This window comes from Anabrus simplex, chromosome 5 (genome assembly GCF_040414725.1).
Source record: "Anabrus simplex isolate iqAnaSimp1 chromosome 5, ASM4041472v1, whole genome shotgun sequence".
NCBI classification, from domain to species: domain Eukaryota; kingdom Metazoa; phylum Arthropoda; class Insecta; order Orthoptera; family Tettigoniidae; genus Anabrus; species Anabrus simplex.
The window spans coordinates 282,960,003-282,981,867 of NC_090269.1; the positions used below are offsets into that span (position 1 = coordinate 282,960,003).

A 21,865-nucleotide genomic window follows, 5' to 3' on the forward strand; every position below is an offset into this window, starting at 1 on the left:
CTATTAATTCATAATGCGTACCTCGAATGAACCCGTAAAGCGAGTACAGATACGCAGAACACGTACTTTAAAACAGGTGGACGGGAGCACGGTTCTGTATAGGCTGGGAAGTGGGCGCCGTAGGTCAAGTGTCTGTGTAGCTGACATGGAAAGCGGGCGGGGAAATATGTGGTAGTGGATAGTGCTCGAGGTAGGAGGCTCGAATCCAGCTTAAGATTTTTTTAAACAGTCATTGCCTGCGATATGGTAGGGTTGCAAACTTGATAGCTTTCGAGGAATGATTTGTCTATTTGACCGTGTAAAAGACCGTATGTATCGTTGCAATAGGTATGGTGCTGGGTTGGACAAGTATGGGGTGATGATTGTCTGTAGCCAGTTACCTATGTCGTACATATTCCAAGCTTCGTAGACCACAGGTAGGGCAAAGTATGTCCCATTGGAACGATAATAACATGCGATGGCAGGTATGTATGTAGCTGAGCGAACTCCCCTCCTTCGAAGCAATTCTCAACACAAAGTTTATTCACTGCCCCGAGATGTATTCCAGCGAAGAGTATGTGGATATGTTACTTATCTATGGAGAAGCTAGACAGAATGCATACCAGGCACAACGCCTGTACCAAGAACGCAATCCGGATAGACGACAACCGACGGGCTTGACATTTCGCAGTGTGGAAAGACGCCTGCGGGATACTGCATCCCTGGGAAGGACACGGCCTGTTCGAGATCATCCCGTGACGTCTGCTGACAATGAAAGGATCATGTTTGACGCTATCCGGCGTAACTCTCATACTAGCACACGGGCCATTGCACAGGAGACGAACATCAGCCGAGCGTTTGTTATGCGGATATTGCATACCCACCGGTTACACCCGTACCATCTGCACTTACACCAGGAGCTCCATGGTCATGATTTCGATGCCCGGGTGGCGCTCTGTCAATGGATCCTACAACATGTGGACACTAATCCTGTTTTCCTAGCGAATCTCTTATTTATGGACGAAGCACGATTCCACAACAATGGAACCGTTAATCGCCATAATATGCATCACTGGATTGTGGATAATCCCCATCGGGAACGGTGGGCGTGAATGTGTGGTGTGGAATCATGGGTTATCACCTCATCGAACTCCATTTTTAAGGGCCATCTGAGCAGCCAACGCTATCTGCGGTTTGTCCAAGATGAACCACCACAGATTTTTGGAACATTTGCCACTCCTTGACCACTGCAGGATGTGGTTTTCAGCATGACGGAGCTCCAGCGCACACGGCGGTGGTCGTCCGGAACCGTGTTCTTGCGACGTATCCTGATAAATGGATAAGAAGCGGAGGACTTGTCCCCTGGCCCGCTAGATCGCCCGATCTTACGCCCCTGGATTTTTTCTGTGGGGCCATGCAAAACAACTGGTGTATGCACAGGAGCCGGCCAGTACTTGTCACCTTAGACAGATCATCACCGAGGCATGCCGGTCAGTTTCGCCAGATATGTTGCGACGGGCCAGGCGGACCTTACAACATCGCGCGCAGCTCTGTATCGACCACGGAGGTCGTCAGTTCGAGCAGGTGCTGCGTTAAACGACGTGGATAATTGAAATCCTGTCACATGTTTCCTAGCCTCAATCAACCCAACTCCACACCAACGGCCCTTTTCGGGGCCAAATAAACAAATCAGTATGTGAAAAATACCGGTGTCAAGTATACAAACATGCCACATCCCAGGCAGCTGGCTTAAAAAATACTTGCATGGGTCTTGAACCTTATAACCCTCGAGCACTGTCAACTATCACACCTCCTACTCTGCGCTAGCCATGTAAGCTACTGTGACACTTGACCTACGGCGCCCACTTCCCAGCCTCTATAGTACCAAGCTCCCGGTCTGTGCGTCCACCTCCTGTTTTGAAGTACGTGTACTGCGTATCTGTACTCGTTTTACGGGTCATTCGAGGTATCTATAATGAATTAATAGTGGCGCTCACGATTCCTGCTGTTTTCTAGCCCCTAAACACGTCCGCCTCTGTGGTGTAGTGGTTAGCGTGATTAGCTGCCACCCCCGGAGGCCCTGGTTCGATTCCCGGCTCTGCCACGAAATTTGAAAAGTGGTACGAGGGCTGTAACGGGGTCCACTCAGCCTCGTGAGGTCAACTGAGTAGAGGGTGGGGTTCGATTCCCTCCTCGGCCATCCTGAAAGCGGTTTTCCGTGGTTTCCCACTTCTCCTCGAGGCAAATGCTGGGATGGTACCTAACTTAAGGCCACGACCACTTCCTTCCCTCTTCCTTGTCTATCCCTTCCAATCTTCCCATCACCCCGCAAGGCCCCTGTTCAGCATAGCAGGTGAGGCAGCCTGGGCGAGGTACTGGTCATCCTCCCCAGTTGTATCCACCGACCCAGAGTCACACACCAGGACACTGTCCTTGGGGCGGTAGAGGTGGGATCCCTCGCTGTGTCCGAGGGAAAAGCCGACCCTGGAGGGTAAACAAATGATGATGATGATGATGATGATGATGATGAAACACACATCCCGTTATATTACCCCCGTTTAGGGAGAGGAACGGATGTCTTTCAGAATTGTAGTAAATGTGAAGGGATGCATAAAACTGGATCGCAAGGGGCTGGTGGATCACCCGGTATACAAACGGACGGGGTCGGGTGGTAAACTGTAATCTATTTTCGGGCTCGGGTCGGGCTCATGTTAGGTTTAGATCGGGCCGGGCTGGGCCTAACGATCTCGGCTCATGCAGACTTATTTTATGTACGTCACGATAAGCCGTTGACAGTCGCATGTCTACATACCTAGCTCAGAATCTCAGGAACAACTTAACGGGTCGACAAAAAATGTAATCATGCACTTCCTAAGTTACGGTCCCGTTAACATGAGAGATGTGTACAACAGTTAGTCAATAGAAATAATAGCCTAAATGATGTTAATAAGCCAAGCCATGCCAAACCAAACCTCATGGTGCAACAGCCGTGAAGGCCCATGACCTACCAAGCGACCGCTACTCAGCTCGAAAGCCTACAAATTACGAGGTGTCGTGTGGTCAGCACGTCGAATCCTGTTGGCCGTTATTCTTGGCTTCCTAGACCTGGGCCTCTATATCACCGTCAGATAGCTCCTCAATTGTAATCACATGAGCTGAGTGAATCTCAAAGCAGCCATCACATCGAAGTCAAAATTCCTGGCTGGCCGGGAATCTAACTCAGGGCCTCCAGATAAGAGAAAGTCACGCTACTCCTGTACCGCAGGACAGGGAAGTTATGACAATCAACTTTCTAATATTTTGGACTAGCTGTCATGATGAATATGTTTACCTTTTTTTTCTTAGTTCGTTTACGGTCCAGGGTTGGTGTTTCCCTCGGACTCATCGAGGGATCCAATCTCTACCACCTCAGGGAAACGTCCTGGAGCGTGGGACATTTATTAGGGAATACAACCGAGAAGGAGGACCAGTACATTTCTCAGACAGCCTCACCTTTTATGCTGAAGAGGGGTCTTGTGGGGGATGGGAAGATTGGAAGGGGTAGGCAAGGAAGAGGTAAGGAAGTGGCCGGGGCTTTAAGGTAGGTATCATTTCGGCATTTTCCTGGAGAAAAATGCGAAACCACGGAAAACCACTTCGGAGATGGCTGAGGTGAGTATCGAACCACCCTCTACTCAGGTGACCTCCAGAGACTAAGTGGAGCCTGTTCCAGCCCTCGTACCAATTCAAATTTCGTAGCAGAGCCCAGAATTGAACCCGGACGTCCGGAGGTTGGTGGTTAATCACACTAACCACCACACCACAGACGCGGAATACTATGAACTAATGGTATCAAGCGATTTGTGAAGTTCCGTTACGCGAATGGCGGTTTCGAACCCTTTTATCGTCAACCCTGAAAATACCAGGCGTTCTGAGGCTGTGTTTAACCTTAGTGCTAGTGAAGTTAATTTTTATTTTTCTATCTATCAAGGTCATACACCGTACAGAGTGAACTGGTCGTGACGTGATCCAGATAACATACTCTAAGAGAATGACGGACTTTCATCTCCTCTGGTAGCTCAGTTGGTAGAGCGGTGGACTGTAGTTGGCTCACTATTTCAGAAATCCATAGGTCGCTGGTTCAAATCCGGCCCGGAGGATATTTTTCATCCTTTCATATAATGGATTCAAGCATCTTTTCAGCTTCCAAGTTGAAAAGTGAGAAAATAATTGGTAACAAGTGAGAATTATGTGCCATGAACACATCTTAGTGTGATTAGTTGCCACCCCCGGAGGCCCGGGTTCGATTCCCGGCTCTGCCACGAAATTTGAAACGTTGTACGAGGGCTGGAACGGAGTCCACTCAGCCTCGGGAGGTCAACTGAGTAGAGATGGGTTCCATTCCCACCACAGCCATCCTGGAAGTGGTTTTCGGTGGTTTCCCACTTCTTCTCCTTGCAAATCCCGGGATGGTACCTAACTTAAGGCCACGGCCGCTTCCTTCCCTCTTCCTTGTCTATCCCTTCCAATCTTTCCATCCCCTGTTCAGTATAGCAGGCGAGGCCACCTGGTCGGGCTACTGGTCATCCTCCCCAGTTGTATCCCCCGACCCAATATCTCACGCTCCAGGACACTGCCTTGAGGCGGTAGAAATAGGATCCCTCGCTGAGTCCGAAGGAAAAACCAACCCTCGAGGGTAAACATATTAAGAAGAAGATTTATCACGGTATTAACTGACTTTACCCTAACTTATTACTCTATTTACATAGAAGTATCATGTACATAATAAGTAATTTTCAAGATCTACTGCACATCTATTCTCCATCGATTATTTGAAAGGGGCGTGATTAGCGCCGAGGTTTATCTGCTAGCTATTTAATCGACAGCCAAGGTTCGAATCCGGTAACACGACGTCAGGAGAGGAATCCGGCTTTAATCCCCGGATCAAAACAAAATGAGCGTGGTGGCTCCATTGAACCCAAAATTGTTATGATCGCCAGCTAGGAAAACAACTGGGTGTGCAAGCGCTTCTCCTGAAGTTGAGAATTGAAGGGCATACAAATCAGTTCATTTCAACGCCGAAGATGGTTGTGACCTAAATAAACGATTAGATGAATATGGTGAAATTGTCGTTCGTCGAATTGTTAGAAAAAATATTTAGAATATAATGTTTTCTTCTTCTTAATCTTTTACCCTCCAGGGTCAGTTTATCCCTTGGACTCAGCGAGGGATCCCACAACTACGGCCTCGAGGGCAGTGTCCTGGAGCTTCAGACTCTGGGTCGGGGGATACAACTGGGGAGGATGACCAGTACCTCGCCCAGGCGGTCTCACCTGCTATGCTGGGGGATGGGAAGTTTGGAAAGGATAGACAAATAAGAGGGAAGGAAGTGGCCGTGGCCTTAAGTTAGGTACCATCCGGGCATTTGCCTGGAGGAGAAGTGGGGAACCACGGAAAACCACTTCCAGAATGGCTGCGGTGGGAATCGAACCCACCTCTACTCAGTTGACCTCCCGAGGCTGAGTGGACCCCGTTCCACTTTTCAAATTTCGTGGCAGAGCCGGGAATCGAATCCGGGTCTCCGGGGGTAGCAGCTAATCACACTAACCACTACACCACAGAGGCGGACTTAAAATAATATTTTTCTTCAGTAAATCGATGATTAGCTGCCACCCTCCCCCACCACTTCCCCCGGAGGCCCGGGTTCGATTCCCGGCTCTGCCATGAAATTTGAAAAATGGTACGAAGGCTGGAACTAGGTCCACTCAGCCCCGGAAGGTCAACTGAGTAGAGGAGGCTTCGCTTTCCACGTCAACCACCCATGATGTGGTTTTCCGTGGTTTCCCATTCCTCCTCCAGGCAAATGCCGGGAGGGTACCTAACTGATGGCCACGGCCTCTTCCGTATCTATCCCTTCCGATCTTCCCATTTCCCCCACAAGGCCCTGTTCAGCATAGCAGATGAGTGAGGTACAGGTCATTCTCTCCAGCTGTATCACGTCGACTCGAAGTCACGCTCCACAACACTGCCCTTAAGACGGTAGAGGTCCGGGGGAAAAAATCCCTAGACGGTAAATGGATTAAGAAAGAAGAAAGAAATTATTTAAGAGCAGTTGAGAGCAGATTAGATAGGTGGATACTGCCCAACTCGAGTCTTAACGCACCGAGTAATGCTTGGAGCATGGAGCACCATCTCAGTCATGTTGTAAACTGGTCGTGGCGTGATCTAGATTAAGTCCTGTAAGAGAAACAAGAACTTTCATCTCCTCTGGTAGCTCAGTTGGTAGAGCGGTGGACTGTAGTTGGCTCACTATGTCAGAAATCCATAGGTCGCTGGTTCAAATCCGGCCCGGAGGAATTTTTTCATCCCTTAAAATCTTTCAGTTGAAAAGGCAGCAAATATATATTGGAGGACCGGTGAGAATTTTCTATGAAAATATCTTCATGAACTGCTGGGCTCTCTTAATTAATTAACACAAAGTACACAAAAGAAGCATATATCAACCATTATCTTCTTCTTCATAGTCCGTTTACGGAGCGAGGGATCCCACCTCTACCGCCTCAAGGGCGTGAGATTTTGGGTCGGGGGGATACAACTAGGCCCCGGCGGCCTCACCTGCTATGCTGAACTGGGGCATTTTGGAGGGATGGGAAGATTGGAAGGGATAGACAAAGAAATCGGACGGAAGGAGCCGTGGCCTTGAGTTAGGTACCATCCCGGCATTTGCTTGGAGGAGAATGGGAAACCACGAAAAACCGCTTCGAGGATGGCTGAGGTGGGAATCGAAACTGCCTCTACTCAGTTGACCTCCCGAAGCTGAGTGGAGCACGTTCCAGCCCTCGTACCAATTCTAATTTGGTGGCAGTCCCGGGAATCGAACCCAGGTCTCCTGGGGTGGCAGCTAATCACACTAAGATATGTTCATGGCACATAATTCTCACGTGTTACAAATTATTTTCTCACTTTTCAACTTGGTAGCTTAAAAGATGCTTGAATCCATTATATAAAAGGATAAAAATTTTCCTCCGGGCCGTATTTGAACCAGCGACCTATGGATATCTGAAATAGTGAGCCAACTACAGTCTACTCAGCCTCGGGAGGTCAACTGAATAGAAGGGGGTTCGATTCCCACCTCAGCGATCCTCGAAGTGGTTTTCCATGGTTTCTCACTTCTCCTCCAGGCAAATGCCGGGATGGTACCTCTTATGGCCACGGCCGTTTCCTTCCCTCTTCTTTGTCTATCCCTTTCGATTTTCCCATCAACCCACAAGACCCCTGTTCAGCATAGCAGGAGAGACCGCCTGGGAGAGGTACTGGTCCTCCTATCCAGTTGTATCCCCGACCCAAAATCTCACGCCCTGGAGGTGTAGATGTGGGATCCCTCGCTGAGTCCGAGCGAAAATCCAAACCTTGAGGGTAAACGGATTAAGAAATTAAGAAAAAAATAAAAGAAAATACAGTAGTACCAAAAATGATGTAATTACATGCGGATCTACCTACAGTTATCATCACCCAAAATCACAACATTGTTATATTTTCTACAGATGAATTATGGAGATTCACCCACTTCAATGCAATTTTAGTCAAACCATTCACAACAAAGCCTGCACTGAATCCATTCTTCCCCAATTTTACGAGCAACTTCATTGGCATATGAATGCACTACACACGCACAGTGTCATTCTTATAGTGAGAAGGTTATCCACTTATTAGAAACTGCGCTCGAGCCAGAACCGGTAGTTTTATTTGGTCTTCCCAAAGGTCTTGGTTCTGGTAACGGGATATGCACTTTAGCCCTGGGGTCACTTTAAGTCGCTTTATGCTGTTAATACTCAAGCCGAATCCCAACTCCTTCATTTTCATTACACATCTGACCAGCTTTAGATCATTTTCTTTCGATAGATCAAAAGGCGTTCCGATTTTCGGTATCTCGTGAGATTCTTCGTCATTATTACGACTCACGTTGTCTTTTAGGGTGTTTTGTGATACACCAATCTCTTTAGAAGCCTTGTATAGTGTCCAGTTCTCACTAACAACGTTTTCTACAGCACTTTGAAGTTGATTATTTGAATAGCTGCCACGCCGTGATTTTTGAATTCCCGCTCTCCCAGGCCCACCAACTCGACATATGTATTTGCTTCAGAATCTCCCTTCATTGCTGGGAACTAACATCAATATATATATTTACACACACACACACACACACACACACACACACACACACACACACACACACACACACACACACACACACACACACACACACACACAGCCTTCATTTGTAAGATAATTAAAATATGCCCAATAGTTGGGCAACCGATTGTAATATACCACTAAATATTGCCGCACTGTTGGGTGACCATTGTATTATAAATAACATAAAATATGAATAAATGACATAAATGAAATAATGAGTAGCCTCATGTTTGGGAGTTAACTGTAACAGTAAAAAATTACATTCAAAATATTAACTTTTATACCATAATTGAATTAATTATCACTTGGCAACTTCCAATTAAATAAAATTTATAGTAAGTAAATAAATAACGATACTGATGATGATAATAATTAACCGAAAATGCAGGTGTCCGCCTCTGTGGTGTAGTGGTTAGTGTGATTAGCTGCCACCCCCGGAAACCCGGGTTCGATTCCCGACTCTGCCACGGAATTTCAAAAGTGGTACGAGGGCTGGAACGGGGTCCACTTGGGAGGTCAACCGAGTAGAGCCATCCTGGAAGCGGTTTTCCGTGGTTTCCCACTTCTCCTCCAGGCAAATGCCGGGATGGTACCTAACTTAAGGCCACGGCCGCTTCCTTCCCTCTTCCTTGTGTATCTCTTGCAATCTTCCCATCCCCCACAAAGGGCCCTGTTCAGCATAACAGGTGAGGCCGCCTGGGCGTCGTAATGGTCATTCTCCCCAGTTTTGTCCCCCGACCCAATGTCTCACGATCCAGAACACTGCCCTTGAGGCAGTAGAGGTGGGATCACTCACTGAGTCCGAGGGAAAAACCAACCCTAAGAGGTAAGCAGATTAAGAAAGAAAGAATATATAAATGGCGATACTGATAATGATAATAATTAACCGAAAATGCTGGTAAATGGGCGCCAGAGGGTACCCCAATTTAGAATATTAATAACAGGAGCAATAATAATAATAATAATAATAATAATAATAATAATAATAATAATAATAGCTGTGCTGGAAAGGTCGGCTTACAAATTTCCTTTTGAAAGACCAAGTTCTTCCGCTCAAAACTTGACATCCAAAATTTGAACACGACATATGGGCAAATCAACCGAGTACCACACTTCAGGTACTTGGGAGAAATACTTGAACCAACGGGAGGCGAGAAGGCTGCCCAGAAAATTCGCTTACAAAAATTTCGGAAAGCCTACGATAGGGTTCACAACATATACAATAAAAAGTGCTTGTCCCGCCATGCAAAGATCAGACACTATAATACAGTAATCAAGCCCGACGTCTTATATGCCAGCGAGACCCTTACACTAAATGGGAAAGGTGACCTAGAAAACATTTTAAAAGAAGGAAGAAGAATCCTGAGGAAAATTCTCGGCCCCCGAAAAACAGAAGATGGATATAGACTGAGGTCACGCAAAGTGACAGAAGAGCTTTCCAACATTGCAGCAGACATTCGCAAAAGACGTCTGAAATTTTATGGGCACGTTCGCAGACTGCCGGAAAGTAGACTGACACACAAGATTCTCACCTACATAGAACACCTAAAAAATATTCCATAGGTACTGGAAGTGAAGAAGGATCTGGAAAAAGCCCAGATGAACTCAACTGACACCGCAGACAGAAACCTCTACAGGAAAAAATTAATGGATGGAAAGTGCAACCAGAGAGCGAAGTGAAAAAGAAGACTGGAGCAAAGTGGACAGAAGAACGAAAAAGGATCCACGGAGAAAGGATGAGAGCTGTTTGGCAACTCAGAAAACAGAATCGTTAGAGCTATGCGTGATCCATTGGGTCCATACGCACATAATAATAATTGTTACGGAGTTATCCGTGGAAGTCAGAGGTGAAAGAAGGTGCGGGCTGGAATGGGTCTAACTACAAGTTCGAAAGATGAATTAAAATTTCAACAAAGGTTATATTTTCAAATCTTAACAATGGAGACATAGAATTTAGAGAGTACAACAAATAACAACCAGTTAAATCAGGTACAAAGCAACTTTACAAATTCTGGGCTACGAGCCCCAAAGTCTGAGCTCACAGCTCACACCCACAAGTTACCAAAGGGCAGAAAACCCCTTCATTACATGGAGCTCTTGCTCCCGCTTAGTAATATCAAGCCTCCTAGAGGCACATTCCAAAATACCAGAAAGAGCTGGCCGGCTCTCAATTTTACAAGCCTATCAAAGGCCACAACAAACTTTACTTCTAACTGTCCTCAAGGCATACAAAGAAACACGGGTATTTAATACCCAACCTACAGGGCCTTCGCATGAAGAAAACAAAACATCAGGTTACGTTACTGGCCCAAAGTACAGAAAGGACTGGAGGCGTGAGTTTGCACTCCTAAATATACATTTTAAAACCTAAGTGGCTCTAGGCCGATACACAGGGGCTAATCCCAAGCTAGAGAGGTGACTCGTATGAGAAAACTTTAACACATTAAGGAAGAGAAGAAACGGTTACGAAAATGTAGTCACCTCAGTTTCAAATGAAGGGGAGCTCGAGAGGGTAAAGCACTCTCTATCCCCGAATTAAATTTCAAGAAAACTGAAGTTTACCGGGAAAAGGGTTTACATGTTTAATAGTTTACATATGAAAGGTTTCGAACCCTCCCCGAGAGTTAATCTGCTGAGCTAGGACGAAATAAAGATGTTAAAAGGCCATTACCTTGTTGGAGATCTGCTGCCCGAAGAAAGAGGCGCTTCCCGCCCCCTGCTACATATCCACACACTAAGCTAGATGTTACTGAAGTGGCCTGGAGACAAGAAAATCAGCAGTTTTTATACCCTCGTGGAAAGTTCGAGACCGTTCATGAATGATAACAACCCGCCCTCAAACTTTTATTGGCTACAGTACACAGTTACATACAAAATTGGAGAAGAAAGCCCCGATTGGCTGAAAATTAATTACAGAAATTCCTGATTGGCTACATTCAAAACAGGCGGAAAGAAAGGATTAATATTGCCAACCCAAAATGACAGAACAAAATTTAGTAAAGAGAAAACTTATGAATACACAATTTCTCCAAAAAGGTTCATTCCTTCCCACCAGAGCGCATTATCATAGTTTTTGGTCGAGACGTCTGTTAGAGAATATCCACACTTCTAGTTCAATGAAAAACAAAACAAATCAAAAACACACAGTGACATCTTCTGATAACCAGTAGAGTTAGTTCAGTTTTTAAAGTTCAGAGCTTCTCCTGTAGAGGAGTTTCAATTGGCGCAAGATTTGAACTTGCGTCGTAGAGGTGTACCGCCCGGTACAATAATAATAATGTACCGGGCGGTACACCTCCACGCCGCTAGTTCAAATATTGCGCCAATTGAAACTTCTCTACAGGAGAAAGTCTGAACTTTAAAAAACTGTATCAACTCACTATTTCTCCGAAGATGGCTTTGTGTAAATTTTGATATGTTTTGTTTGGCATTGATCAAGAAGTGTGGACGTTCTCTACCACATGTCTCTACAAAAATTATGGTAATACACTCTGGTGTAATGGAATGAACTTTCTTGAAGAAATTTTGTATTCATAAGTTTCGTCTTTACTAAATTTTGTTCTGTCATTTGTGGGTTGGCAATATAAATCCTTTCTTTCCGCCTGTTTTGAATGTAGCCAATCAGGAATTTCTGTAATTAATTTTCCACCAATAAGGTGTTTCTTCCTCGTCTTGTGTATTCGTTTTTGCTGTTATCCAATAAAAGTTTGTGGGCGGGTTGTTATCATTCATGAAAGGTCTCGAACTTTCCACGAGGGTATTAAAACTGCTGATTTTCTTGTCTCCTGGCCACTTCAGTAACATTTCCCTTAGTGTGTGGATATGTAGCAGAGGACGGGAAGTGCCTCTTTCTTCGGGCAACTGATCTCCAACAAGGTAATGGCCTCTTAACATCTGCATTTCTTGCTAGCTCAGCAGTTTAACTCTCGGGGAGTTTTCGAAACTTTTAATATGTAACCAATTCCTTTAAAATGTAAATTACTTTTCAGTATATGTAAAAACTTCAAATCCCTTTTCCATAAAGCAGGGATAGGGAGTGCTTCACCCTCTCGAGCTCCCTTTCATTTTGAAATCGAGTTGACTACGTTTTCATAACCGTTTCGTCTCTTCCTTAATGTATTAAAGTTTTTTCATGCGAGTCACCTCCCTAGCTTGGGATTAGCCCCTGTATATCGGCCTAGAGCCACTTAGGTTTTAATATTGTAGATTTAGGAGTGCAAGTTCACGCCTCCAGTCCTTTCTGTACTTTGGGCCATTAACCTAACCTGATGTTTTGTTTTCTTCATGCGAAGGCCCTGTAGGTTGGGTATTAAATACCCCTGTTTCTTTGTATGCCTTGATGGCAGTTTGGATAAGAGTCTGTTATTGCCTTTATAGGCTTGAAAGATCGAGAGCGGGTCAGCTCTTTATGGTGTTGTGGTAAAGGTGCCTTAGAGAGGCTTGAGGTTAATAGTTGGGAGCAAGTGCTCCTTGTATGAAGGGGTTTTCTGCCCCTGGGATCTGATCTGTAACCTGGCAAGGTTGAGCTTGCAGCTCGAGGAATGTAAAACGGGGCTCGAAGCCCAAATCTTATAACGAACTGTAATTTGTAATTGCTTTATTTGTTGATCTGCTATTGGGTACCTGTTAATACTCTGTTATTTGTTGAGTTTGAAAAGAAAATATAACCTTTGTTAAAGTTTTAAATTAACTTTAATTTTGTAGTTGAGACCTATTCCACCCCGCACCTTCTTTCACCTCTAACTACCACGGATATCTCCGTAACAAATAATAATAGCAAAAATTATGTTCCACTCAGGTCGTGTTCATTGAGCTGCAAAACTGGTAGTGCACTGGTTGGGCCTTGCCTAACCCCCTGAAAACATACAAACAGGTAGGAACTGCGCCTAGGTTCTCCAATAACTTCTCCATTAATTGAAACTAACCATATGCACATTAGCACTTCATTAACACACAATACATATAAGATAGCAACACACTCAATAAATATTAACGACTGCTGGATGACTCCCTATATACATTCAATATACCGGGCACGATAGCTGCAGTCGCTGACGTGCGTACGGTATCCAGTATTTGGGAAAAAGTGGGTACGATCCCCACTGTCGGCAGCCCTGAAGATGGGTTTCCGTGGCTTCCCATTTTCACACCAGGAAAATGCTGGGGCTGTACCGTATTAAGGCCACAGTCACTTCCTTCCCACTCCTAGCCTTTTCGTGTCCTATCGTCGCCATAAGATCTATCTGTGTCTGTGCGACGTAAAAGAACTTGTAAATATACAGTACATACATTCAATAATCCTAGAAAAAAAAACCCAGTAGGAATGCCAGCGAGGAATAAATTATCATTTGTAGTGAGCCCGATGACCAATTATTACAATGCATATGCAGCATGTTATATTGCCCTTCACTGTTTTTTGTGTATCAACACAAATTGCCGGCTTTCACCGTCAATACATAGTATATCACTTTCATACTGTACCTCTTTTCTTTTTCTTTTTTTTTTCACTGACACCCAACACTCGGATTTTAGAGACAGTTTCGCTTGCACAAACACACACTGTTGATCTATGCCTTGAAACCGGGTCATAGATTACCGCAAGTTGCCATGAAATTTTGAAGATCAAGATCAGTACCTTAGAACAAGTCTTGTATAAGTTTTAACAAGCAAACAACAACACTACTCCGTTCGTCCATAATGAAACGCATTCGTTAACGTTCACAGTCAAAATTCATAGTAGATAATATTCACAGTAAACTCCTCCATAACATGTTCGCGAGTGATAGTAATGTTCGCTGGATCGCGTTCTCCAAAAGTATATCTAGACTTCCTCCTCCGCATTCCGCCTCTGGTTCTTAAAGGTCCAGCCGCCCTGTATGTCCAATTATGATCGAGAGATACCCCGCTATGTTAACACTTGGCAAGATTCCTACCACGTCCGCCGAGGCCTACACTCTCCGTGTGACTCACAAGTTTCCCGGGATATTTTTCCAAACCTGGAAATAGCTGTGTGTTTTCCTGCTACCCGAACTAAACAAATTACTAACATGTAAAACGGACACCTTCCAGCTTCAAATATTCAAATATTCATACCTCTGTGGTGTAGCGGTTAGCTGCCACTGCTGGAGACCCGGGGTCGATTCCCGGCTCTGCCACGAAATTTGAATAGTGCGAGGACTGGAACGGGATCCACTCAGCCTTGGGAGGTCATCTGAATTGAGGGATATTCGATTCCCACCTCAGCCATCCTCAAAGTGGTATTCAATGGTTTCTCGCTTCTCCTCCAGGCAAATGCCGAGATGTTACCTAACTTAAGGCGATGACCGCTTCCTTCCCTCTTCTCTGTCTATCCCACAAGGCCCCTGTTCAGCATAGCAAGTGAGATCACCTGGCGAGTTACTGGTCCTCCTCCCCACTTGTATGCCTCTACCCAAAAGTCTCGCGCTCCAGGGCACTGCCCTTGAGTCGGTAGATGTTGGGATCCCTCTCTGAGAAGAAAGAAATAATAATAATAATAATAATAATAATAATAATAATAATAATAATAATAATTTCGTGTGGCTATTTCTAGCCGGGTGCAGCCCTTGTAAGGCGGACCCTCCGATGAAGGTGGGCGGCATCTGCCAAGTGTAGGTAACTGCGTGTTATTGTGGTGGAGGATAGTTTTATGTGTGGTGTGTGAGTTGCAGGGATGTTGGGGACAGCACAAACACCCAGCCCCCAAGCCATTGGAATTAACCAATGAAGGTTAAAATCCCCGACCCGGCCGGGAATCGAACCCGGGACCCTCTGAACCGAAGGCCAGTACGCTGACCATTCAGCCAACGAGTCGGATAATAATAATAATAATAATAATCATAATAATAATAATAATAGGGTCACGTAGCTATCACTTTGTATTCGGGAGATAGTGAGTACGAACCCCATTGTTGGCAGTCCTGAAGTGGTTTTCCGCGGTTTCTCATTTTCACATCAGGCAAATGCTGGGGCTGAAACTTAAGGCCCACTCGTAGCCCTCTTCTAATCCCATCGTCGCTACAGGATCTATCTGTGTCGGTGGGACGTAAAGCAGATATTGTTAATAATAATAATAATAATAATAATAATAATAATAATAATAATAATAATAATAATAATACAGTAATAATATTAGGGTCCGCCTCTGTGGTGTAGTGGTTAGTGTGATTAGCTGCCACCCCCGGAGGTCCGGGTTCGATTCCCGGCTCTGCCACGAAATTTGAAAAGTGGTACGAGGGCTGGAACGGGGTCCACTCAGCCTCGGGAGGTCAACTGAGTAGAGGTGGGTTCGATTCCCACCTCAGCCATCCTGGAAGTGGTTTTCCGTGGTTTCCCACTTCTCCTCCAGGCGAATGCCGGGATGGTACCTAACTTAAGGTCACGGCCGCTTCCTTCCCTCTTCCTTGTCTATCCCTTCCAATCTTCCCATCCCCCACCAAGGCCCCTGTTCAGCATAGCAGGTGAGGCCGCCTGGGCGAGGTACTGATCATTCTCCCCAGTTGTATCCCCCGATCCGATGTCTGAAGCTCCAAGACACTGCCCTTGAGGCGGTAGAGGTGGGATCCCTCGCTAAGTCCGAGGGAAAAGCCAACCCTGGACAATAAACAGATTAAGAAAGAAAGAAAATAATATTAGGATAAACGAAAATGTCATGGAAAGTGGAGAATCAAAAATCTCTTTAGACGAGGCGTCGAATGCCATTACTTCGTCAGAAGAAGAAAATCTGGACAATGAACTGGCAAATAAATAAATAAATAAATACATAAATAAATAAATAAATACATAAATAAATAAATAAATAAATAAATAAATAAATAGTCCGCCTCTGTGGTGTAGTGGTTAGTGTGATTAGCTGCCAGCCCCGGAGACCCGGGTTCGATTCCCGGCTCTGCCACGAAGTTTGAAAAGTGGTATTAGGGCTGGAACGAGGTCCACTCAGCCTCGGGAGGTCAAATGGGTAGAAGTGGGTTCGATTCCCACCTCAGCCATCCTGGAAGTGGTTTCCCACTTCTCCTCCAGGCAAATGCCGGGATGATACCTAACTTAAGGCCACGGCCGCTTCCTTCCCTCTTCCTTGTCTAACCCTTCCAATCTTCCCATCCCCCACCAAGGCCCCTGTTCAGCATAGCAGGTGAGGCCGCCTGGGCGAGGTACTGATCATTCTCCGCAGTTGTATCCCCCGACCCAGAGTCTGAAGCTCCAGGACTCTGCCCTTGAGGCGGTAGAGGTGGGATCCCTCGCTGAGTCCGAGGGAAAAACCAACCCTGGGGTAAACAGATTAAGAAAATAAATAAATAAATAAATAAATAAATAAATAAATAAATAAATAAATGATAACAGATTTTCGGCGTTCGGCCGATTGGGAAAGTCACTGGCATCTGACTAAGGTGGCCGCGTATCGAATACCGTTGAATGCAAGTGGTATGTTTGAAATGTTAAGTCACGTTCCCGTAGTTCGGATTCCACGTAAAATTGAAGGTCCCGTGATTATGATCTCGATATCAACAGTCTCGTAACACTACAAGCTTGGGTTTTAATAACAGATTTGTTCCCGCGCATTAACAATACGGATGTTGTTATTGAGAGGATTGAGTAAACCTTCTGCTTAGCAGGCAACCGAGTTTCGGAAGACATGCCACATGGCCAGTTCCTACAGCAGGTACCAATTGTACAACGAATTACATAGATGTAAATATAGTCGATATCCGACCATAAACACAGCGAGATATTGAAAAATCGAAGGAACGCTGAATCCGCTCTTCCTCTTACCGATGGAATAGTTCCGGATACATGCTCTAGGCACGTTGCTCAAGACTTTTGGCGCTGTGCCTATAGTAACCACGTCTAACGAAAAGCTTAGTTGAATTATATCTCAGTGAGAGAATGTAGGAATCGTACTCCTCTGGTAGCTCAGTTGGTAGAGCGGTGGACTGTAGTTGGCTTAGTATCAGAAATCCATAGGTCGCTGGTTCAAATCCGGCCCGGAGGAAATATTTTTACATTCAGTGTAAAATACAGACGAGTGCAGATGATGTACACCGTCTTGCTTTGAAGACTCATTCATCAAGAAGCCCGTTTATAACGATAGTGGAGACCTCAAAAGAGCGAAGGAGATGTAATAAATGGGAAAACCGTCTTTCTTTTATTTATTTAATCAATTACCTTCCAGGGTTGGTTGGGCTGAGTCCGAGGGATCCCATCTCTGCCACCTCAAGGACAGTGTCCTGGAGCGTGAGACATTTAATCGGGGATACCAATGGGGAAGAACACCAGTACCCCTCCCAGGCGGCCTCACCTGGTATGCTGGACAGGGGCCTTGTGGGCTATAGGAAGATTGGAAGAGGTAGGTAAGGAAGAGGGAAGGAAGCGGCCGTGGTACCTTCCCGGCATTTGCCTGGAAACGAAGTTGGGAACCACAGAAAACGACTTTGAGGACGGCTGAGGTGGTCGAACCTCCTCTACCCAGTTGATCTCCCGAGGCTGAATGGACCCCGTAAATTTCGTTACAGAGCCGGGAATCGAACCCGGGCCTCGATGGGTGGCAGGTAATCATATTGGGAAAATCAACGATGACAAATGTGTCTCTCTGTCATGACCATTCGTCAACGGTTGCCAATTTCATTTGACCGCCAGACTTAACATAGCATGCACGGTTGCTAGGTAACATTGTCTGGCCATCCATCCATACTTTACATCACAGCCTGCACTGTTGCTAGGTTACACTTCCAACACACATTTTGTTACACTACACTACTTCGTTGATGAGGATTGATAAAGCGATTGTATATGGGCCAGAAAGTGGTAGTTCAAGTAGAAGACGATCAAACTGAAGAGATAAGTATTGGAAGAGGTTGTTATATGTCACCGACACTCTGCAATATTTATATGCTTCAAAAGTTTATCAAAAAGGCTTTGGAAAAAACGAAAGGACTTGTAGTGGGAGGAGAACGAATAAAAACCATCAGATACGCTTTTTTTTAAAAAAATTGGTGTGGCTATTTATAGCTGAGTGCAGCCCTTGTAAGGCAGACCCTCCGATGAGGGTAGGCGGCATCTGCCATGTGTAACTGCATGTTATTGTGGTGGAGGATAGTGTTATGTGTGGTGTGTGAGTTGCAGGGATGTTGGGGACAGCACAAGCACCCATCTCCCGGGCTATTGGAATTAACCAATGAAGGTTAAAATCCCCAACCCGGCCGGGAATCGACCCCGGGACCCTCTGAACCGAAGGTCAGTACACTGATCATTAAGCCAACGAGTCGGACATCAGATACGCTGATAACATGTCTGTGCTAGCAGAAACGAAAGAAGAGCTCCAGGTAATCATGGGGGATATTGTAAATGAGGGTAAAGAATTTAGAATGAAACTGAAAATTGGCAAGACCAAATTGATGAAAATAGGAAAAGGAGACGACGCAATGAATATATCAATAGATGGAATAGTGTCCGCGTCTGTGGTGTAGTGGTTAGTGTGATTAGCTGCCACCCCGGAGGCCCGGGTTCGATTCCCGGCTCTGCCACGAAATTTGAAAAGTGGTACGAGGGCTGGAACGGGGTCCACTCAGCCTCGGGAGGTCAACTGAGTAGAGGTGGGTTCGATTCCCACCTCAGCCATCCTGGAAGTGGTTTTCCGTGGTTTCCCACTTCTCCTCCAGGCAAATGCCGGGATGGTACCTAACTTAAGGCCACGGCCGCTTCCTTTCCTCTTCCTTGTCTATCCCTTCCAATCTTCCCATCCCCCACGAAGGCCCTTGTTCAGTATAGCAGGTGAGGCCGCCTTGGCTAGGTACTGATCATTCTCCTCAGTTGTATCCCCCGATCCGATGTCTGAAGCTCCAGGACACTGCCCTTGAGGCGGTAGAGGTGGAATCCCTCGCTAAGTGCGAGGGAAAAGCCAACCCTGGACAATAAACAGACTAAGAAAGAATAGATGGAATAGTATTAGAACAGGTTTAATCATTGCAGTATTTGGGAAGCTTGATAACTTCCAGCGGAAGTTGTACAGAGGAAGTGAGACGCAGAATATCCATCGGAAAGAGTACTTTTGGGACAGTGAAAGGCTTGCTGACATCTAGAAGCATACCAATCAAACTTAGGAAGAGGTTTGCCAAATGTTCTGTGTGGAGTGTGGTGTCTTATGGTTCTGAAACGTGGACAGTCAGACAGAAAGAAAAACATATTTAGAAAGTTCTGATCCGGATCTCTCACCAATCGAACACGTGTGGGATCTCATTGGACGCCGTTTGCAAACTCTGCCCCAGCCTCGTACGGACGACCAACTGTGGCAAATGGTTGACATAGAATGGAGAACCATCCCTCAGGACACCATCCGCACTCTTATTGACTCTGTACCTCGACGTGTTTCTGCGTGCATCGCCGCTCGCGGTGGTCCTACATCCTACTGAGTCGATGCCGTGCGCATTGTGTAACCTGCATATCGGTTTGAAATAAACATCAATTATTCTTCCGTGCCGTCTCTGTTTTTTCCCCAACTTTCATCCCTTTCGAACCACTCCTCCTTGGTGTTGCATTTGCTCTGTCAGTCAGTGTAATTTCCTTCATTCCTTGCGTACACGCAAAATAAGAGGCTGAAATGACTGGTCCTTTTCATATCATTGTAGATCGCGAAGTATAAATTCTCAGTATCATTTCGTGCGTATATCTGCACACAATACAGCTCATTACAGGCCATTTAACATCGCACATTATACACTTATCTGTTGCGTAACCATGAAAATTAAGGCTTATATAGCGTAGCCACCTACGGGCTGATCAGGCTTATACCTCTGGTCTTGGCATCATATCTCTGAACTCTGTGGTCCACCGTTCAAATCATGCTCATGTCTGAGAGACCGCCTGAAGGAGCTGTTGTGATTACCTTACTGATTACAACGCTGACAAACAAGTTGTGGAAACTACATCTATACATGCTCATGGAAGTTTCTCTCCAGCTAGCTCGCCTAACTCACAAAGTCTGCCTATCGATGTTAGTAGACGGTATGGGTCGCTTTCTTTAATGATCTTACTCTGCAAGCCCTATCTTCAAAATAAATGACAAAATCTATTTACACAAATAACAAGAATCAATCTAGAGCTGTGAACAAATATAAACTAACACACTCAAATAAAATAAATTACACTATCTACGCATACAAGTCCTGAGTGTGAAAATATTTCATCATAGCCTGAATGGCGAAAAAAATTTATATACAAACATCTGCGAAGCTGTTCTATCTCTAACCCATGCTTAAAATAGAGTCTGTCTGACGTTAATATCTCCTCATCTTAGCGTGCTCTTAGCACGCCATTGTACAGCTGTTGTCACAGGTCAGCGATCATTGGTTCGTCTCCATTGGCTTCCCCATGTCTTGCTTCTTCTTGACCGGAGCTTCTGGGCTGCTGTCTCGTTCACGACCGTGTTGATCCTAGCTACTGGTTGATTCGAGATCTTCTTCTCCCGGCAGCAACTGACGTCTTCTGTCACCGTCTCGTACAACTCGGACGCGCCGTTATGTATTGGCACTTACGGATAAGCGTTCGTGCGGTATAATGTTAACTGAAAGGAAATGCAGTTTTAATATCTGTATCTGTTTATGTGCATATTCCCGTACTATCGCACAACAGCCTCACTCCTATCATTTATTTGGCATAGAGTTTAAAACAAGGCAACGTGCTAAACCGCACACGCACGCCAGTTCTAGCCACACGTACAGCAAATTTCTAGGCTAGTTCATCCATCCTCCCGCTAAGCTTACTGCTGTGTGTGCTATTCATCTAGCTTCTCCTAGCTTAGCACCCTCTACAACGTCATAATAAACTCTGCCCACATGAAAAGTTCTATTACAAGACGGCTAATCTACACAGTTTAGTCTGAGTTCACACAAATCGGAGAGAAAGTTTGCATTCAGGGTTCACTGGATTTATGCTTACACAGCGGGCAATCGTAGCAAAATAAGAACGCCTCTAATGCGTGTTATCACCTTCTGATTTCTTCTCGGTTTTATAATACATTCTCAAAGTAATTGACTACTATTTTAACCGCGCAGATAAAGAGAAGTTCTCTAAATCTCTAACACAGTTCTAAGATGCCTTGTTGCACAAATTTATGCCTTAGCGCGATTGACACACGTCACGTACTTTCACGATCGGAGTTGAGTGTAGAGTGGGGTGCTGGCCGCTTCTGCTCAGTATTTATTAGACTGATAACCCAAGCTACGCCATGTTGCACTTCCGGTGGATTTAGTTTTCGGCCAGACTGAGGACTATGCTACCCCGACCCATAGACACGGCACGGCTTGGATCTGACAAGGAGAGCGGAGGATGTGGGTGCCGCTGTCAAGAAGAGTTCGAGCATAGAGAGCGAACGGGTGAAGATGCGGCGCGACCAACAAGCGGTCACCACGGGAAATCACGAGGACGACCTAGGACGGCTATATAATCCCGTAAGGAAGAAATGCTTCTCTTTCAATCTACAGAGGACATGGAAAAGCCTTTACCACGTTCTGAAAGCAATAAATGACGTCAGCTACCGAGTACGACGGATGCCAAGGTGCAAGATGAAGGTGGTACATCTAGACCGACGGCTGCCATACCGAAGAACAGCTGTGAAGGTAACTGATTGGGACGATCAGCTCTCGAAGGGGGGCAATGTTACGTGTCGGCCCTGTGGTAGCCCCTTTCGGTACTTCCAGGA

At 45.5% G+C, this 21,865-nt stretch overlaps 3 non-coding genes across 3 annotated transcripts; all 3 read left to right on the plus strand.

Moving 5' to 3' along the window:
- Positions 1 to 4,026: 4,026 nt before the first annotated feature.
- On the plus strand, positions 4,027 to 4,118 carry TRNAY-GUA (transfer RNA tyrosine (anticodon GUA)). Its single transcript is given in 2 exon segments — positions 4,027 to 4,063; positions 4,083 to 4,118. It is a non-coding gene; the product is annotated as a tRNA-Tyr (tRNA).
- A 2,104-nt stretch (positions 4,119 to 6,222) lies between these two features.
- Positions 6,223 to 6,314, plus strand: TRNAY-GUA (transfer RNA tyrosine (anticodon GUA)). The gene is given in 2 exon segments: positions 6,223 to 6,259; positions 6,279 to 6,314. It is a non-coding gene; the product is annotated as a tRNA-Tyr (tRNA).
- Positions 6,315 to 17,071: 10,757 nt separating this feature from the next.
- TRNAY-GUA (transfer RNA tyrosine (anticodon GUA)) lies at positions 17,072 to 17,161 on the plus strand. The gene is given in 2 exon segments: positions 17,072 to 17,108; positions 17,126 to 17,161. It is a non-coding gene; the product is annotated as a tRNA-Tyr (tRNA).
- Positions 17,162 to 21,865: the final 4,704 nt, after the last annotated feature.